Genomic DNA, 17,158 nt, shown 5'->3' with positions numbered 1-17,158 from the left:
TTTGGTATTTACTGTTTACTGAAGTTGCACTTTCGGAATGCTCTGTTATTCTGTTGTTTAGGAGTACTACTGTATTAGTCCTTCATAATACATGTCAGTCCTTCTAATTACTTTATTTTAAGATATGTGTCTTACAAACCTTTTTTCCAGCTGATATAGTGGCAAGCTTTAGGCTGCACAAGACGGCCCTATTCCGGCGAGACGCCGTTGGCCCAAACTCTTTAAGACGGGCGAGAAGCCGTCATCGGCCACCCGCTGCGCGCAAAGCCAAGGCAGCGTTTTAGTGGGTTTCTTGCAATTGGGGAAGCTGATCAGTTACTCCATGTTATTGGTGGTAGCATATGAGTTCATCTGAACATACATTCTGTCAGCTTACTTCGTAATCAGTCACCTGAAAAAGTAAGCCTGAAAAAATTCATCTGAACATATATTCTATGAGTTTACTCTTTTAAAAAGTAAGCCTGGAAAAATCATTTCATTCAGTTTCACTTTCATGATGCGAACTCGTAGCAGTTGAGCACCAACCTTTGATCCAGATACTGTTTTGTAACAAATTTGATTGTCAAAATGAGGAGATATTGTGTTCATTGCATCTTATTCAGTAAAAAATATATATTACAGCCTCACAGCAGAACCATAAGGCTGAAGAGTAGTAGTAGTATGTGCCCATCAGCCCATGCTACTCTTGCTGGCTGCATGTGCCAATGCTACCCACTTAGTTTGAACTTTGCAATTTGCATCCATGGAGACAATCTACTTACTCTCTGGGAAGCTAATGGTGGAAGAGGGCAATAATGATGAATATGCATTGCAGTTAACACTGCAGTGAGGTTGTAGTCTTCAGTTCTTCTGCTCTGTTTATCTTGCAGTAAATCTCTTTCTTGAGTGATTAGTAGTATCTGTTCTGTTCTGGAATAACAGAATGTGTGGTGTGTGTTTTGTTCAAATTGAATAAACTTTGCTTTCGCAGCAATCTGATTGCCGGCCGATGAGCTCATGTCCCAGTGTAAGTGCAGGTCCATAATTTCATGTGCAACTCGGCTGTCAAAAATTTAGGCCTCTCAAAAATGATGTATTGGATGATCGATCATTAAAAAATTCAAAGTTTAGGCCTTCAAACATAAGTTTCAGTTCCTATTTGTGATGAACTGCAACCTAGGAATGTTGCTAGAATATACTAGAGGATTTAGAAGAGAACCACTGTTATAGACCATATATTACATCAAGAAAGAAAATATTCCACATAGAAGATTCAGTTGAACATGTGCATCTTCATGTCTTCACCTAGCAGCAAGGTTCACATGTCTTTTGTTGGATTGCTTCTTCATGAAGACGTTTAATGTCTTCCTGGACTTTAATCATATCATTCATAGTAGAATTGATAATGCATGTGTAGGATCGAGAGGGGGTGAATGGTAGCTAGAAACAAAACTCAAAAATCTTTTAACAGAAATAAAAGATTAGCTCTGATTATGCTGCTCCTATGCCACCAATATGGTTACACCGCTCCTGAGATTAACTTGATCGCGTTGCTCCTATGCCACCAATCAGATCGTCGGGATTTAGAAAAATACCGATGGATGAAAAGCAGAAAACGTAGATTGAATGCTCTCAATTTTATTGTTTCAACTGATATTTAGAAAGTGCCCCAACAATACTCCTATCAAAATTGTCAATCTAGAATTAACAACTAGATCTTACAAAAGACACACCGAGAACACATCCCTCGGTATCTATTTATGTCGTACTCCTACTCGACCGTACGCAGCCGCACGCCACACGGGCTGGCCGAACCCAACTCCTGCGCACGTACGGGCTACGGCCGAACACCATGCTCACGTACGGCAATCAAACAACAAACTGCTGCCTGACATGCATGCATGCCACAGTCCAATCTCCAACTGAATCAACCTTGCTTGGCCGAAACCAACTCTGCTTGAACTCACGGACGGACACCAGTGTACGTACGACACGTACATGTATCTGCCTCCTTTGCTACAGTAACCAACAACACTGTAGCACTAACCAAATCTATAGTGTGTGTTACTGTAGCTCTGCATATATCTTTCCTTTTTTTCTTATCCGACTTTTAGTTCGCGATTTTTACGGCGCTTACACATACTACATATGAAACCCGTTATGATTTTATGCCTATACAGTGTTCCTCCATTATGTGCCACCTCTTATTCAACATCGTTATCCGGCATCTCGATCGTCTGGACCTCAACTCCTCCCTGAGTCTACTCATGATCCTCCCGCCATTGTTCGATATTGACCTTCAAGAATCATGACTCTAGTCTAACCATGTCACATGGCATTCCGACCATCCAGACCTCGGTTCCTCCTTTCTCACCATTGACTACAGTTGACGTCAAGTCACCTGCACACATAGAGACAAACCAACCGTTTCCGGACACAGATATCGCAACTTGACCCACATTAGTTACACACACCGACACCAACACCATAACTGTTTCCAAATCAAATTCTATCAATTTACGAGCCAATTGTTCATCACAAAATATAGATCATGACTATGATCTTACAATCTCCCCCTAATGAACACATTGCAACAACTCCAAAATGCAAATTTATTTTTGATGAATAAAAACAAATAAATATGTCAAAAAGCACAAAATCGATTATTTTAAAAAGCGAAGCAAAACTTTTTTCTCCCCCTTTCAAGATGCATTTTGTTTATTTTTCCCCCTTTGACAATGATTTCATCAAGATTATGCCATGCAATATTATAAAAATGTCAAAAATTAACTTGAACTTTTTTTTGAGAGCATTTGCAATATACCAAAAGTAATTCAAGAGCATGTATTGCAATAACAAGGTAGATAAAATGACTAGTTATCTAACAAGCATGCATTCAAGTTAATGCAGGAATCATATATATTACATTTAAGATCAAATCAATATTAAAAATTCATGATTTCAACGATTTATAATGCAACATGTCTACTAGCCTAACAAAGAAGAATGACAATCACATACAAATAAGTGGGTTAAAACACTCTTTCTCAAAATGACATGCTCATTGTCAAGGCAAACATATTTTGGGTACGTCTTTATCTTAAAAACTATTTCCAAGGATTTGGCACCTATTTTTTTCTCATCTCGGATACATCCTTGTCATGATTACTGTTTCCAAGGATTCGGTATCCATTTTTTTCATTTTTTTTGCATAAATACAAGCAAATTTTTTACTTGACACATTGAAAGAGCATATGAGGAATGTAAAAACCAACAAGCATATATATGAATGTCAATCATTCAAATTAGTGCTAGTATCAACATTGCATATTTACTTAATTGAAGTAATAGAATTATATGTCATATATTATATCAATTAAATGTAAAAGCAATAACTCATATCAAAACTAAAATACATACAAGCTAAACTAGTAGCCACAAAACCCAACAAGTATTGCTAGCAAGCACAATAATATACTTAAAGCATAGTACAAAGCTCTCTTTTTATTTTTTTAATTTTTTAAAACACACGATTCATGATTTTTTTTTAAAAAAATGCATTAAAAAGCATAAACTCCCCCTCAAATCAACCTTGAATTCTCTCCGAAAAGTAGCAAAACGATTAGAATTAAAGTTTTTTTAAAAAAAATCCAATTGCCATATCATCAAAGTTGTCAATCAAAAACGCAATTGATATGTCCTGAAAATAAAGCACATGGGGAGTATGCCTACAAAAACACTTACACACGAGAAGATATCGAAGCCTCCGTGTTGGGGTTAGAAATAAGAAATTTTGGAATCCAACATTTAGTCACATGACCAACATAACCAGTAGGCAAAGCAACGCTTACATGTGCACGAACAAAAATTGAATCAGACTTACCTCGATTCATATCCGTAAGTTTTACAAAAGATCGGTCTGACCGTCGCACCACACGGTCTAACCATCCTATAATGCAAGTTTGACCGGCGTTGAAAAAACGATCTAACTGTTGCCGGCTGCTGATCTGAAGAAAAATACGGTCTTTGCCACCTTGATTTTGCAAATTCACGATCTATATCCCTTTTTCTATTTTCTTGCAAGTCTAAAACAAAATCCAACCAAGTGTCCATCTTTTCCATAAAAAGAATAAGTGTACTTTTCACGAGTAGAAGTAGATGATTTAGAAATCACAGGTTTTGTTTCCTTAACAGTAGAAGGAACAATATTTATATGCACTTTATCATGATCACAAGAAGTTATATCATCATTTGCAATAGCGATCAAAGATCACATATTATAAGAGCCAACTTTAAATTTATTAATTTCAGCTTTAGCCTTTACTAACTGATCAACACATAAAACATATGCCAAATTAATCTTTTCTTTTTCAGCTATTATCTTAGGGCAAGAATAACATTGAGTCTTATTTAAGGATTTAATATTATCAATTTCAACTTTAGCATTAACAAGCTCATCATGTAAGTCAACACAAGAATCACATGACATAGAGGCATTGCACTTAAGAGCATTAATTTCAGATGTCATGCTAGCAATTGAAGTTCTAAGTTCATCATTCAAATCAATCAAGGATTTATTTTGAGCAGTTAAATCTTCACAAGAATCTGATAAACGTAAGCGGTGTTTCGTTAGAAAATCAACTTGATATTCCAAACATTCTTCTATTTCCTTTAATCTCTCTTTTTCTTTACACACTAAGGCACATGACATCAATAAACACGTATCAGTAGATATGTTATAAAAGCTCAAGATCGATTAAGATCAATAGAGCAAACTAGGTTCTAATACCACTTGTAGGATCGAAACAGAGTTAAACAAACCTACAAGAGGGGGGTGAATGGTAGGTTGAATCAAAACCCAAAAATCTATTAGCGGAAATGAAAGATTACCTCTGATTACGCCACTCCTATGTCACCAATCTGGTTACACCGCTCCAGAGATTAACTTGATCGCGTCGCTCCTGTGCCGCCAATCAGATCGTCGGGATACGGAAAAATATCAATGGATGAAAATAAAAGACGTAGATTGAATGCTCTCAACTTTATTGCTTTAACTGATATTTACAAAGTGCATCAACAATATTCCTCTTAAAATTATCGATGTAGAATTAACAACTAGATCAGATAAAAGACACACCGAGAACACATCCCTCGATATCTATTTATGTCGTCGAATTTCTATCGGACTTCTACTCGACCGTATGCAGCCACACGGGCTGGCCGAACCCAACTCCTGCGCACGTACGGGCTACGGCTGAACACCATGCTCACGTACGGCAATCAAACAAAGCAAACTGTTGCCTGACATGCATGCATGCCATAGTCCAATCTCAAACCGAATCAACCTTGCTTGGCCGAAACCAACTCTGCTTGAACTCACGGACGGACATCAGTGTATGTACGGCTTGTACATGTATGTGCCTCCTTTTGCCACAGTAACCGACACCGTTGTAGCACTGTACTAAATCCGTGTTCGTTACTGTAGCGCCGCATATATCTTTCTTTTTTTTCTTATCCAACTTTAATCCAATTTACTTCGCGATTTTCATGGCGCTTACAAATACCACATGTAAAGCCCGTTACAATTTCATCACACACGGTGTTTCTCCATCATGTGCCACCTCGTATTCAACATCATCACCCGGCACCTCAATCGTTCGGACCTCAGCTCCTCCCTGAGCCTACTCACGATCCTCCTGCCATTGACCGATATTGACCTTCGAGAATCACGACCCTAGTCCAACCATGTCACATGACATACAAACCATCCAGACCTCGGTTCCTCCCTGAACCTAGTCATGTTCCTCACCATTGACTACAGTTGACCTCAAGTCACCTGCACACATTAAGACAAACTAACCAATTCCAGGCATAAATATCGCAACCTGACCGACATTAGTTACACGCACCGACACCAGCACCATAACTGTTTACAAACCAGATTCTATCAATTTACAAGCCAACTGTTCATCACAAAATATAGATAATGACTATGATCGTACATCATAAATTCATAGGATCAACAAAATAAACGAATAAATGAATAAGATACCTACCATTTTATTAAACTGAGGCAATAGTTCTTGTGAGGACGTCCCAAAGCCTAGGTGGTGCAATGCTCCGAGACATGTCAGCACGAAATATCTGGATGGATGGGGTCTCAAATTAAACCCAAATAATTACGGTAACCACCCAACCTCATCGCAGACCCCAACATGTCTTGAAGAGGGCACTACAAAGGTTCTAAGCCATCGGATATGAAATAGAAGACATAACCATTGGAATAGCTACGCCAGTCATCTACGTCATACGCCCGTCAACCACTCGATGGTGGCAACCAAAAGCGTACCCCAGAGACTCGATCTCAACAAAGGCATATTCCCCGGTTATCTCAACCATTTCAAACCCATCCTCATGTGGGACTAGTTGCCCAGGAATGCAACATAGTCTCACATAACTCATCTCAAGCACGAATCATAAGTGGTTCTAAGCATAAAGCATAATAGTCTTAATAAGTTCTAAGTAGTACTTGGCGACAAGCCATACATATTGGTTCATGCGGTAGCGTACTACCCAAAAGCCCATAGGCAAACCGGCTAGGGTAAATCCCTAGTTAAAACCATCCTGGGAATCACAAGCTGCATCAAACTCTTCATCCAAATAGTGATTACCTGCAGCAGGGTCTGAGCCAAAAACAAGTAAAAGAAAGCAAGAAATCAGTACATTAATCGAATTAATGTACTGGCAAGTCGGTGACAACCCTAGCATGCTACATGTTGGCCATATTCAAGGATAAGCTGTGTATAGGTTAATTTGCATAAATGCCAGTTTTAGTTCACAACATTTTCTCAACGGAATTTTTTTTAACAATAGTATAGAGTTAGTAAAACTTGTAATGTAAATGAATAAATAACATGCGTCTACCCCTCAAGGTAGATCATCGCCACTTACCATCATATCATCACCATTCACCGAACTTTACCCAAGTTCACCAACAAAACATTCCAACCATTTTTAAAGTTCACAAAGAGTTTATCAAAATCACAAACTATACTCATGACACTTCACCATGCAGCTCATGACCGTGAGCACGGCTAATCGATTAGTTTTAGACTCTACAGAGTTTGTACAACTTTTAAGCCCACATGATATGAATCGCTCTAGTTTGTCCGATACCTGTCGGTATCACCACACTCTACACATTGAGTGTGATCTAGAGGTCATAACAAAACCGTTACATTGTTTATTGTCTAGCCTTGCACCAGCACGATGTGTGTTTTACCCACGCTACTAGCAAAGTAGCGCCACTAGGTAGCGGGCCCACGCTTTAACCTAGCGCCGTAAGGAACCCTATCCGGAATCCCTCACGAGGCACGGCAACGTTGTATTGGACAGACTGCCCGCTCAAATCATCGCATACCACATGTCGTTAATCATTTTCAACAAATCACAATCCATAGGAAGTTCCGATAAGGTACCAAAACCCGGTAACTCATACTTTTCGGCCTACCAAGATGCAAGGCTAAACTCTAAACAACTTAATAGGTTAAGGCCAGCCCATACTTAGCACATGTGGTTTGTACTGTTTTCATTAGTTGGTGACATAGAGTGAGGTCCTTAATCGACCCGGGCGAACGCTCCCCCTATCGGTGCACATCTACTACCATATGTACACCACTCGCCGCCCAAGTCTAAAAACAAGTTTCCTCCATTTTCTATTCACAATACTCACACATTTAAAATTCTGTCCAGCAGCATCAAAATAACCTTTTTCACATATAACATTCATCAAAATGAGTAATTTGTAAGGCGGTAACCGAATATATAAGCATATAGCGGCAATATAAGCATAGCATAATCCCAAATAACACAATAATTGTATCCAAGAGCACCCTATGGTCACAACTAGCAAGGATTCAATATTTCAATGTGGGTTATGCAGCAATTAGGTCATATCTACCATTCCCACATTTATATAATTTCTTTTACCAAAATTAATACTAGCTAGCGTATGCATGTTTGTAATAGAATTATTTAGCCCAATAAAACATAGGATCAAAGTGGTCAAAAGAGGGGCTGACTTGCCTTCGTCCGCAAACACCTGAACCTGGTCTTCAACAAACTCACCCTCTTCTTCTTCGACGTATTCTTCCTCTATTCAAAATACGCGTATACGATAAATACAAAAATGCATAAAAACCAAAAATGCATGAAAATGCATGAGACTTATGCAGTGAGTGTGTGCTGGTCTCAGGTGGCCTCTAGTGAAGAAATTTTTATTTTATCACTTTATTTTACAGAGATATGCATTTAATAATTAAAAAGGTTTAAAAAGGGCTAAGTTTTATTAAGCAACATTTTTGTACAGAAGTGGAGAAAATTACTTTTACAAAGTTACAGAGCATGATTTGAGAAAATTAACAGAAGTAGTTTCACAATTTTTAGAGCTATTTTCAATTTGTTATGGATTTAACAAGCTCTAGGAGACATTTAGGGCAAAACAAAAATAAAGGAAAAGTTTGTACAAAAAGTACCAAGTTTTATATTTTTCTAAAATAGTTCACAGCTCCACGGATCTAACAAAACTGGTTTCACAATTTTCGGAGTTAAAATGAATTTTCTAAAAAATTTTGAAGTTCTGCTCATTCTCAGCTTAAAAAAAAAATAGAAATCAGTTTTCAAAATTTAATTTCAGCCGGGCCCACATGTCAGTGAATGGCGTTTTCTGAAGTGAGGGGCGTTTTGTAGAAAGACCCTCGTAAGATAGGAAATCAACCCGCACTCCCTTGCTACAGTAATATGTGTCTAGGCAGTTTTCGGATAGGACCCTAGCTTTAGTCGAATTCTCCGAAGGAGGTCCCTGGTCGGCTCAAACAAGGGGCAGCCATGGGTGAGTTGGATTTTCAGCTCGCCGGCGACGATCGGTGGCTTGAATCAATTCGAGCGCAAAAGAGAAAATGTAGAGGGGGTCCTTGTGCATCCGTGAGTGGTGGTGGTGAGGGAAATGGTGGTCCGTAGCCCATGGAACACGAGCAACAGCGACGACATGTCTAGGTATGCCCATGCATGTGCTTGCAATAGCTTGTTTATTGCATGCAAGGGCTCGGTTAGTGCAAAAGAGTTAGTGCACGAGCTGTCCCAAGGTACCAGGGTGCTCACCAAGCGAAGAAAAGGAGGAAGCGAGGTCCACGGGAGCGGTGAAGATGGTGGCCGGCGGCGAGGTCGGTGGCGCCCACCACGTGTTTGATAGATTGCTTCTTGGGCAAAAGAGGCACGAAGGAGCTCGGCGTGATACGTAGATCACGTTCCATAGGAAGAAAGTGAGAGGGACTCACCGGGGATGGAGAACGACGACGCCTAAGTTGCCGGTGCCGGGAAAGACGGCCGAGCTCCGGGCAATCTGGGCATGGTATGCGTTTGCTCGGCCTTGGAACGCGATGTGGGGAGGATGCCCTTGCTACTGGCACGCTAGCTTGTGAAATAAGCGAGAGTGAAGTGGGGGGAGTGAGAGAGAGAGGGGTGGCTAGTGAAATCATGGGGTTTCTTGGGCTCCCATTGGGCATGGAGGGCGGTGGAGGCTATGAGGAGAGAGTGGGAGGCTGCCATGTGGGTCCTAGGGGTGTGGGGCCCACTTGCCATTGAAAGAAATTTGAAATCTGGCTTGGAGGCTAAGTTAAGAAGAGTTGGCTGCAGAGGATTTTTGGAGGGTGAAAAGAAAGGGTTAAAGAGTGATCCAGCATGTGCCACTCCTCTTGGTGTTAGAAGAAAGTTAGTAGAAGACTTTGGCTGAAACAAAACTTCAAAAAGAGGTTTTTAAATAAATTTTACCAAGAGAGCAAGTTTGAATCTACTAAGCAGTTTTTCAGGATTTTCGAGAGATTAAAATAGATCAAAGAGATAGCAAACCTTAATGAAAAATTTTGAAACTTTGAGGGTTGATTTCTGACATATCAAGGTATTTTTCAGAATTTTCGTAGAATTTTTTGGATGCACATAAATACCAAATTAATTATTTTTGTGACTTTAGGTCTATTATTGCATGTGATGATGAGATGATTAAGATCCTAAAACAATTAAAATCACTCCCAACCACATGATGCATTTAAGTTAAATTTAGTTCTCGGGTTTACGGGCTTGGGTATGTTACAGTTCTTTCCCATTCCAATGCTCAATGAACCTCAACGCAAACAAACCACATGACCAGCTGTCATGTCATGTTATTCGAACTGTGTGAGTTTTGTAGTAATGTAATGATAGTGAAGAGGAAATTAGTGAACACAACTTTTTTCATCACCTGTCATTTTGCTGCGGGACTTGCATAGGGTAGAATTTAGTGTATTGATGACACCACATTCTTTGGTTCCATAAACAATATATTTATCAATGCCTTTAAGCTGTATTGCCAAGAGAATTTAGTGTATATCATAGAGATTTAGGATAATGTAAAAGAATATGATTTTCATCTTACGATATTTTTGAGGTCTTTGTCTGATTCATAAACCTGCTTGCTCGTCCTATCAGAGTCGAGGATCTGAATTTTTTCTATTGCGCCATTGACAACTGCAACATACCAGTGGTTAGAGTTTCTATTTATTGGGAGCAAAGCCTACATGATAGACAATATTTCAGTACTATGATAGTTGTAAATCAAAATTTTATTTTTTGCATTACCATGTCGTGTTGTAGGAACTTAATTGCAGCTTGACCTCTCTTTTCCATGTATATCTTCCCTCTATTGCCTTTCATTTCACCGTTACCTCTCTAGACCTGGCATTGTGATGCATTTTGGAGTAGTGCCGTAGGTTTGTTTGGTTGCATGTCCTTCAAAATTTCTATGTAGGCATCTATCACCTGTAGAGTTAATCAATCCATTAATGCAAAAGTTGATATTTGATAGTCATGGCAAAGTAGGGTGCAATGCTTACAGTGTCGTTTAACCATTTGGTTTTGTTTGTTACTTCATCAGGTCTGACTAGTGGCTTTAGATGTTCAGAAAATATGTTAATTCCCTTAATTGTAGATAGAAGTCTATTGTCCTTTGACTTCGAGATGTATGTGAGTGTAATCTCATCTTCCATAGTGAGAGAATTTGTCGTGGCAGGCCTATTGGATGTATTTGGCTTTGGGAATCTCTTGTCATAATAGACAAAGTCTGATTATGAAATGTGTGTTGACTTGATAACCCTTCGTTTCGGTCATCTTAGCCTAGCTCCTATTGGTGTTGGCTGCAAGGATGTTAGTTGATTAGTCAATATTTGTGCATGTTGCTTTTTTTTATAAAGTTCAATAATCGGTACCTATTCTAACTCAAACAAGCTATCACTATCACTATCAATGATTTGAACGCATGGTACACATGTACCCGTGGCATGACTCTCCTTTGATTTATTTGATCCCTGAAAACATAGGGTGTTCATGCACATAAATAAATTTACTAGCATTATATTGCATTCAAGTAATGTATTGTATGTACCTTACATCCATCAACGTGGCATTATTATCATACTCATTTGCAAATAGTTTAGGTGATTCATCTTTCTTGAGTGATAGCTGTCAGATGAAAAATGGGTAGCAATTAGCAATGATAGAGGAATTAATGTTTGTAAGTAATAGCATGTGAGAACTTTGTCATCCATCAATGAGTCATTATCATAAGACTTGGTTGCAAATAGTTTAGGGGATTCGTCTTTGTTGAGTGATAGATGTTACATTGCAAATGGATAGCAATGAACAACGAATAGCCAATTGAGATGATATAGAGAATGTAATTGTTTATAAGTAAATAATTGTTAGTACCTTGTCATCATTCTTTGCGGAAGAATCCTGAAAGTGACTCGCAACAAATTGAGTGGGTTTGTCCATTAGTTGTGAGTGTGTGACTTGCACTAGAACCTGCGATCTCTCAAGCTTTTGTCTATCATCGTCACCGTGATGTCTCTCATCCATCCTCTTCGGCGCGTCCTCCTTCTCCTCCACAAGATTGATGCTTTTTGGTCCTTAATGCCAAAAGGGGGAGAAAAACTAGGCTTTTATCTTTGGTCATGGGACTAGAAGTAGCGAGGTTAGCTACCTCTATCTGCTAGGTTAAGTGCTTGGGCTATATTATGTATGGGGTATGGGCTATTACTCTATCTTGTGTGTTGTCTTTCATTTTGTTGCACTCCTTGTCTTTTTGGACCCTTCGTGGTCCTGTAATAGTCTGTCACCTTGTGAGACCTCTTTGGATGCTTTATAACTCTTATGGTTGAATGGCTATGTTTATGATTTTGTGCTATCATGGATGGTGGATGTGATGTTGATATATGTGTGACCATCTTATGCTCATGAATATTTTCTTGAAGTTCACTTTGAAAATTTGTTTTTGTGATTGCACATTGTCTAGGGGGAGCTTTATTGAAGATGTCCTTGTGTTCTATGTTTGATTATATTTATTTGTGGTGTTTGTCATCAATTAACAAAAAGGGGGAGACTGAAGCATCTAGGCCCCCATTGTCAATTTTGGTAATTAATGACAAGCGCTAATTGTGGACTAATTGATTCTCTTTGAGTTGTAAATTTGGTGTTAGTACCACGTCATTTGTGCGCATGGATGATCATTGATGGAATAAAGGTTGAAGGCACGGAGCGAAGAAAAGAAGACGGTAAAACTAGTGAAGGGTGATCAAACTTGCTAGTTTATTTTAGCCTTGACGTACTATTAAAAGGGGTAATGACCTAGCAAAGAGATGAATTCAATTGCCACATCAGGTAATTTACATAAACACTTGAAACACAATTTTTCTCTTGCACATTTCGCAGAGCTCGGCTAGACCTAGGTCGGTCCGACCGAGTGGGTTTCGTCGGTCTGGCCACAGGTAAATGGTCAGTCTAACCGGCCTCCCAGTGGCGGTCTGACCAGCTTGTCTGACCGGTCTGACTGACGGTACATGACCGGTCTGACCGGCCTGCTGGAGACCAATTTAATGCTCTTCGGGATGGTTGACACAGAGTCGACGGAGCCGCAGTCTCTTAGAACGAGCTGGGCTCGGTCTAAACTACTGAATACCATCGATTTGATCGGCCAGGCTAATGAGGTCATCTGACCGAGCTCCAACGGCTAGTTTTCTAGCCGTTGCACAGTAGCACGGTCTGACCGGCCATATACCTCCAGTCTGACTGGCAGTAGACAAATTTTGGGGATGTCGACCCCAACGGCTAGTTTGTGTTGATGGGGGTATAAATACTCCCCCACCAGTAGCAAGGGATCTCTCTTGGCTACCATTTCAATTGCTCACATCACTTGCATCTCTCTCACACTCATTTGAGCTTAGGGTTCATTCATTTAGTGTGTTAGAGGAAGTTCTAGCCAAGAGTCAAGTGCATTGCTTTATTGTAGAGCTAGTGTGGCACTTGATCATCTCCATGTCGGGTCATCGCTTGTTACTCTTCGAGGTTGCCGCCTCCTAGACGGCTTGTGGTTGAGTTGCCCGGTGATCTCTCCAAGAAGGTTGTAGAAGAGGCTCGGCGCCGCTTTGTGAGTGGCTTGGTGTTCGCCTTCTCTGGAGTGGAGGAAGAACAACCCTAGTGATCGAGGCTTGGGTAGTCCTCTCATTGGGCCGGCTCCCGCCTTGCCCACCCCTTGACGAAGAGGGCATGCGGTGGCTTTGTGGTTGAGCGGTTGAGTTGGGCTCGCCTCAACGGGGATTAGGAAATCGACGAGTTTCCGAGCCTTGGTGAAAAATTCCTTGTCTCATTGTCTCCTTTATTTGTTGCATTTAATTTGTGCAAGTTACATTTCAAGAGACATTCTTGTGATCTTTCATCCTAGGCTTGCTAAACTTGTCTTAGAAAGAATTATTTACTTTCCAAGTGCTACTTGAGCCACTGTCATCTAGGATTGCAAAACTTAACCTAGTTGCCTAGTTAGTGCTGCCTTTCACCAAGCCTAGCAACTTAGGTTAATTTTGATTAGGGGTAATTTATTTTTAAATCACCGATTCACCCTCCCTCTAGTCGACATCTTGATCCTACACCTGGCCCTTCAGGGCCATGGGAAAAAAGTTCTCCATGACACGGTCATCGCCCCCTATCACCTCAATGATCGTGGTATAAATCTAGAGGAACTCAGTGGGGTTGATACTGTCACCGTCTTAGATTGGGCTAGAACTTTGAGGGCCAGCGGATGCTCCGTAGGCTCTCAACGAAAGCCCGGCACAGGCCCTTGGAGGAGGGCGATGGTGGGGGACGCGTGGCCACCCGCCGGGGGTGTACGCCCACAGCCGGCGAGTTGCCTCTTGCGACTTGCGCAGAGGACAGCAACGAGGGGCGCACTCCCGGCTAGCGGGTGTGCGTCCCTCCCAAAGAAGGGGAGCCCTAGTGCCCCGCGCTTCTCGGTGCGTGTCGCGTCGCCTTTTGAGGCTGAGGTGAGCGTCGCTCCTGGCATTTGGCTCGCTTATTCGCACGTCATCGCCTGCTGACGGAGGCCATGTTCGGCGGCCTCATGCTGCCGAGGCGGTCCTTTGTGCACTCCGCCACGTGGCCGAGGAGGTGGTTGGCGTGCTACGCGATAGCGTTGTGTTGTTGTGACCATTTGGCCACATCGTATAGCCAACGTTGAGTGTTAGCCTAGGTCAGGCATGACCGGGGGGTGTCTTAGAAGCGCCTCTGCGGCCTAGAGGGCGTCCTCAGGGGTGCCAAACTCCAAGCGGCGACGCTTCATGCTGCTGCATCCTTCACCAGCACGCCCGGTAGGGCAGGACCTAGAGGCAGTCACGGCGGCAACCGCGGCCGGCTCGACCGTAGGGGCCCCACCGGCTCCCGGAGTGCCGACCAGTGGCGGTGTCGGAGGAGACTCTCGGTGACGTCTACGGTGTCATTAATGGGGGCTGGATTCACCCCCTTCAGTGGTGTCGCTAGTATCCTCCATGGTCTCAACCACCATGTTCCCGAACGCCGGAGGAGGCGGTGGTGGCGGAGCACCGTTCCACGCTCCCTCCGCCATGGTCGGCCGAAGGAAACGATGATGACGAAAAGAGTACTTACGTATGGATGGCGGGAAACAAAGTTTTCAAACCCCAAGCGATGCTCCCCCACCTGGCGTGCCAGCTGTCAGAGCATGAGCTCCTCGAGCGGGGATCTACGGACCCCCTTTGGGAGTTCGGCCTAGGGGTGCAAGGTCAGGGCTCAAAAACTTTGGCATAGATGTGGGAGTTATGAAGGATTGAGTCTACGATCGCAAGATTCACAGAGGCAAGAGGAATTATACAAGTTCGGGCCACAGGCGAGGCATGATACCCTAGTCCTGTTGTTTGAGTATTATTTGAATCAATCTCCATCTTCTAAGGTAGCCCGAGCCTCCTTTTATATGGTCAAGGAGACACCACAACTGCTCTAAATATACTATCCCCAGAAAACGATGTAGACAAGAGGCAAACCTTCCCTTTCTCAAGACACGTGGCAGCTCCACTGCTGATGCCGCCTGCCCCTCTCATTCTGTTCCCATCAGTTAGGGAGTAGGTGAGGCGTGGCTGCCTTTTGCTATCCATTCGGTCCCATCTGTTAGGGAGCAGGCGAGGCGTGGCCGCCTTTTGCTATCCATCTGGTCCTGTATGTCAGGGAGCAAGTGAGGTGTGGCCGCCATGTGCTATCCATCTGGTCCCGTCTGTCAGGGAGCAGGCGAGGCGTGGCCGCCATGTGCTATCCATCTGGTCCGGTCTGTCAGGGAGCAGGCGAGGCGTGGCCGCCATGTGCTATCCATCTGGTCCCATCTGTCAAGGAGCAGGCGATGCGTGGCCACCATGTTCTATCCCTCCTGTCCTCTCTATCAGCGAATAAGGCGAGGAGGAGCGCTCCTTGGAACTCGCCAATTTGGCTTGAGTAGTTGCCCGCCTCTCCTCTTGCTGCCGTCCATCGCAGCGATAGCGGGAGTGACCGATCACCCTCGAAGTGACAGGGGCCCCATCGTGCAACTGAATCTGCAACCCCCAAACCGTCTTTTATCTCAAGGGAGATAACAGCGAGCTAAATACCTGCCCCATATTTAATGCTAGTTAGACATGCTCCCGCGCCCATCATGATGATGGCACACCACGCCAGTTGCCCTCTTTTTTACTGCGGTAAATGCGGCCACAGGGGGAATCGTTGCTTTGCGTGGCACGTGGAGAGCCCGAAGGCCACTTACCACACGCTTGTGGTGGTCGGGGCGTCCTGACCTACCCTTCCGGGCCTGACCCCGAAGCGGGCGGCCGCGACGACCACATCCTCCTTTAGAGACCCCATGTGTCGGGCCGAGATTATTGCGAGCATACCATGCGTAGGGGATACCCCTGGTCCCATAACTCCGATACCATGCTTACTACCATGAGCAGAAAATATTTGATTCAGATCGCATTCCTTGCTCACTCATGCATCATTGGGTGATATACAGAAGAATGTCATCAAGTTTGCATCATGTATGGATGACGTAGAGCTTAGGAGGCTAAGTGGGATGATAGAGAGAGATAAGGTTTGTTTTTTTTCATATTTGTGGACTTTGATGAATGTTCTCAACTGAAATGTTTTGTCATTACAACTGTATGTTTGCAAATTATCCAAGCTTGTGAACTTTTGAGGCAACAGAGAAGAGAAAGTTTGGTTTCTTGCACTGTTGGCCTCTTTTACAGCATGCTCCAAAATGGAAAGATTGGTTGACATCTAAAAAATGAAGAACACGCTGAAGGCACCAAGCATGAGAGAAGCTTCACTTGTTCCTGCTAGCGTGGACTCATGTTGTCCTAATGATGATGACGATGTTGAGGGCAATCCACTAGATGGTACTTTGAAGAAGCCATGTGGTAGGAAGGTGGCAAAAAGAGCTAAAAGTAATGTTGGACAAGAGAACAACGCTGAGTTGAGTGATGTTGTTGAAAAAAATATGGTCAAAAAGAATGAAATTGACTCTATGGAAGAGAAGAGGAAAGAAGAGCGGTATGAATGAGCATGCCAACGTGAGCAAGAGATGATAGAGATTGCAAGGGTGAAGGCTGCATCTATGAAGACCAAGGCCAAGGCAAAAAGCAAAGATATAGAGTTGAACAGAATGGTCGAAGAGGAGAGGATTATGTCGATTGACACAAGCACCTTGAATGGCCCCAGGAAAATGTATTATGAGTTTTTGCAAAATGAGTTCCTTGTTAGGCGGCTCAAGGAGTTAGAGTGAGGT

This window comes from Oryza brachyantha, chromosome 4, assembly GCF_000231095.2.
Source record: "Oryza brachyantha chromosome 4, ObraRS2, whole genome shotgun sequence".
NCBI lineage: Eukaryota > Viridiplantae > Streptophyta > Magnoliopsida > Poales > Poaceae > Oryza > Oryza brachyantha.
The sequence above is the reverse complement of the archived record's forward strand: the minus strand, read 5'-3'. Positions refer to the sequence as shown.